Raw genomic sequence first — 4737 nt, forward strand, 5'->3', positions numbered from 1 at the left:
ATACTGGTGCAGCTTCTTTCTTGGTGTTTAGTTTCAGTTCTCAAATCTCGCATTTCATTTAAAAAAGTGAATGAACATGGTGATTGAAAATTTTCTTCGTATTATTTATGCATCGCACTCTACGTATATACAGGGTTGTCCTTCATGATCTGCCAGTATTATTGAAACCCAGATAATATGTTATTTACAACAAAAGTTCACACATTGTGGTATCGATTTACAAACACCAGTCTCGTTATAGTCTCAAGCAACATGCACAGGGTGTCATCGTTTTGCCAAATAAAGTTTGTTATCCTGGACGCTTCGTTTCGACACTGGAAACCCTTGAAAAACAGAATTTTAACTTGAAATTATGCAAACACACCGTACAGGTTTGCAGTTCTCACTTGTGGAATACGTTTATAATTATTAATGTTTATGACCTAGTTATAATCAGGCAAACAGCCGCCTGGTATGTTTAAATAAGTCGCATGATGATCAAATATAAATTGTGGTTTGACAAAATCTCGAACGAGACCGAGAGTCTCTGTCTCATCTCGACAAGTCTCGGAATGTCTCGTTCTTGTCTCGATGTTTAAAAGCCTATTTAAAGTGCCATAAAGCTCATATTAATGCATATCCTTTTTTCGCCAATTAAGCGAATATTCAATTCGCCCAGTGCATAACTATGCCAGATAAATTGGCTTGGGTTGTCATGGCTACAACAATTCGCCCTTCCTCTGTCTTTTCCTTCTTTTACTCTTTCTTCGACTGTTTCTTTTTCCTCCCTTGCTCTATCATCTTCTCTCCTTCATTGCTTTCTCCTTATTTTTCCTCTGGCTACTCTTTCCTTATTTATCTTTCTCTGTTTCTCTTTCCATCTTTATTCTCTATCACTTTTTATTTTTCTCTTTCTTTCTTCACTCGATTCTCTATCTCTTCCTTTCCTGTCATCGTTATCTCTTTCTAACTCTTCTTATTTCTCTCTCTTTTTCTCTAGTTCTCTTTACTTCTCAGTATAGGTGCGAAATTTTCTCTATTTTGAAAATTCCTCGTGTAGACTGAGTCGGCAGAAAATGGGCTAATTCAGTTTCTATATCTAAACTCCTGTCGTAAAAGGTTCGTCTACTTTACACAATTTACGAAGGTTCAAATCCGCAAGAAACTGCGTAAACGGAGTATCGTGGAATGACACGCTATGAGCGCCACAACGGCCAATAAGTGTACTACCTCATGCTCCTGAGAATGCACGGGAAACAGCGGAAGTGGAAAGGCGTAAAGTATAGAAGAAGGCAATGGCAGAACACATCATGTGCGCACCCTGTTTTTGGTCTCGGTCACGGAATATTGCAAGTAAATAACAAGATTCTTCTTTCTGGAGCAAGAAATAACGTTACATTATTCGTTTTCATTAGAATCTACCTTCGCCTGACGTTAACAGGCCTTTGTTACCAGTGTGCAAGCAGTTGTTGGCCATATTATGAGTGCCTTCATGTTTCAAAACCTTCTCTGTAGCAGAAGCGCCAAATAAAAACCATTGAAAGAAATGAAAGACCAGTCCCGAAATTGCTACTTTTGATAATTTTCCTCGGTTTTCCTTTTCATTTTCGCGGGAAAGAAAGAAGAAGAAGCTGCAAAATTGCTATTCTTAAATCAAGCATGTTGGGGGAGGGGAGGGAATACCCTGCCATCTTGTGGCAAAACGACGAAACAAAAGAAGTTTGAGGAATCTTGGGAGATTTTTTTCCTTCGCAGAGGGCACCAGAAACGAGAAAGAAATGTTCTTGGCAGCAGAAAATTGAAGGTGAGTGTGGAGAAAGGTTGAAACTTTTGATGATTTCAAAACTAATCCTGGTCCTTCCCCCTTCTCAACTCCATCCATTCTTCTTCTTTCCTTCTGCCCTGCATATTTTCATCTTCTTTTTTTTAACTCTGAGCTTGTGACCACGGTGCCTCATGAATATATTCTTGCGACATTTGCTGCTGTGAAGTTCTCTCTCTCTCTCTCTCTCTCTCTCTCTCTCTCTCTCTCTCTCTCTCTCTCTCTCTCTCGCTCACTCTCTCTTCAAAGACTACAAAATTCAGAAAAACTCAATTTACCCCCTTCCAGTGGTAAGAGTTGACAGAACTGCCACCCCTCTTTTCCTCCATATTTTTTTGCTTTCTTTCTTTGTGTGCAGAGTCCTCTAGTGGTGATTTAACGAAAAAACGCTTCTCAAAACTGCATATTTATTGCGTTGCAGAATAAAGGGAGAAATCTTTTTTTTTAGTGCGAACACTGTCTAAAAAAATTGTCCCTTTAGCAAAAATATTTTCCGTCGTAGACGTTTCAACAATTATCGAGTTTAGTTCTTGTGAAAGGTTGTCACAGAAATTTAGTACCAGAACGGAAAATACTGTACTTTCAGCATTGGTCATTGTCGCAATATTTATTTATTTATTTATTTACTGCCCTCAACATAGGTAAACCTCCAATTACAGACGGCAGGAAAAAAAACAACAAAGAAAACAATAGCAAATTAGCAAATATATAAACATACATCAATAACATAATCAATAATGAAATTAAACAATCTGACGCTTTCTCTGTCTTTCACCATACTAGAACAAAGAGTTGTGCAATAATTACATACATAAAACACCTATAGATATATAATTGTAGAATACAATGGAAAATAATGGGAGAATAGTGATACCGGAATGATTACAGTGTATTTTTGTCAAAATTTTGATTCAATCATTTTTTTATATAGTTTGAATGGCAATGATAAATCTAAGGCCTGGTTATTCATTGAAAGCGTATTATACAAATCATACATTCTACTTAATGGGCTGCTTTTATATTTCTCAGTTTTGGGAATTTTCGGAATCAGTAAGTTTCGCCCACGTAAATTACTTTTTCTGGTATTGAATTGTAGTTGACTGAGGAAATAACTATTGTCTAACATACCGTTTACAGTTTTATGTAAGTATAAGTGATACAGAATATGCACCATTCTGCAGGGTAATTGAAAAGTCTCTTGATATTTTCCTCATATCGTTAATAAATAGTTTTCAGGATGAGATAAAAGACACTGTTATTTTTCAGCAAGATGGTGCACTACGCGATTTCACCACAATTGTTCGTTTGATTGATTGATTGATTGGCTTTATTTTACTTCGCTTTCTGTGCCACTTTTAGCTAATTTGCGAAGATGGGGATGAGTGATGATATGATGTAATTGATGAATGGACACTCACAAACATCCATGCCCAGGCCAGGATTCGAACCCGGGACCACTGGCGTCGTAGCGCGATGTGCTAAGCACTCCACCACGGGGGCCCGGCCACAATCGTTCGGGACTAACTCTCTGATACCTTCCCCGAGAGAGGGATCGGCTGTGGCCCTCAAGTCTTTGGGTGACTCGGTCTCCAGACCTGACCCCCGTATTTTTTTTGTTTGAGGTTCATTAAGTCTAGGTACACCAAGTAAAGATCAACACCATAGAACAATTGGCACAGCGAATAGCTGCAGTAACAGGGAAGATCAAGCCAGGTACGTTGGAGCATGTGTTCCGGTCTACGCAAGATAGATGGGTGCTATGCCTAGACTTACAGGGCCACCACATTGAAATGTACTGAGTTAGTCTTCTATTTTAAAGTACTTTTCAGCAATTTTGTCAATTATGTCAATGAAATGCATTTTCATTAAAATGTCAAGATACTTTTCAATCGCCCTGTATAACATTTTCCTCTAACCAGAAAGGGGTTGATGGCGATTTTAAGCCCTCTTTAACCAACTTTTTAAAAGAGTAAACAGGTTTCATAAATATATGGTAAAATATAGCAGTTGTTTGTCGAAACTAATATCCACTTCCACTTTTCGGTAGATTTTTCGAGCATAGGCGCAAATCATGGAATTAGAAAGATGAAAGTTTTCACGCAAACAAATATTGTGTACCATAAAAAGTATTCCAAAATTCATTTTGTGATGGGATTGAACAGGGCAGGGAATTAAGTCTAATGAATTCAACATACCGGGTGGTGCAAAAGTCCCGGAACGGTCAAATATCGTGAGAAATACAGTGGGCGGGTGGGGAATCAAATGTGATATCATTGAATAGCTTTCTTTCACTTATTAAACACGTATTTTTTTCGTTTTCCGATTCGATGTGTATTTCTCACGATATTTCACCGTTCCGGGACTTTTGGACCACCCGGTATGACGTAGTTACAGGTTTCTTGCATCCGCTTTTCTCTACGCACGTTCTGGAATGTCGCGAAAACTCCCAACAAACATCTGTCGTGGAATTTGCTGCAGCTTGGGTCCCGTCCATAGATCATATCTCGCGAACCTTTTGTTTTCAATGATAAATGTCTGTGTTCTGACATCCCAATATTGTTCAGATGCGAATGTTCGGATTAGCAACCACAACGGTTGTCGACAGTCTATTTTTCTTTTTTTTTCTTTTACAGCGCTTTCGTTTCGTGCTTTTCAACCCATTTCAACACTATCGCGATGACGTGGATGCCCCGTTTGACGACGCATTACTTGCTCGACTAACTCCTGCCAATCAGCTTGTTAGGACATGTCACGTGAACAAAAGAAAGGATCACGGCGCTGTGGAGTTGGCGGGAACAAAAGAACAAAGACGGAGTGGAATGGAATGGAGGATAGGGTGGCTGGCGGAGCAATTTGTCAAGTGAGGCCTCACCTGTTACAACATTGTTTACGCTGTTGTGCCATCTCTCGATTGTTAGTGTAAGCATACAATGAGA

Source organism: Lepisma saccharinum, chromosome 5, assembly GCF_977018435.1.
Source record: "Lepisma saccharinum chromosome 5, izLepSacc3.1, whole genome shotgun sequence".
NCBI lineage: Eukaryota > Metazoa > Arthropoda > Insecta > Zygentoma > Lepismatidae > Lepisma > Lepisma saccharinum.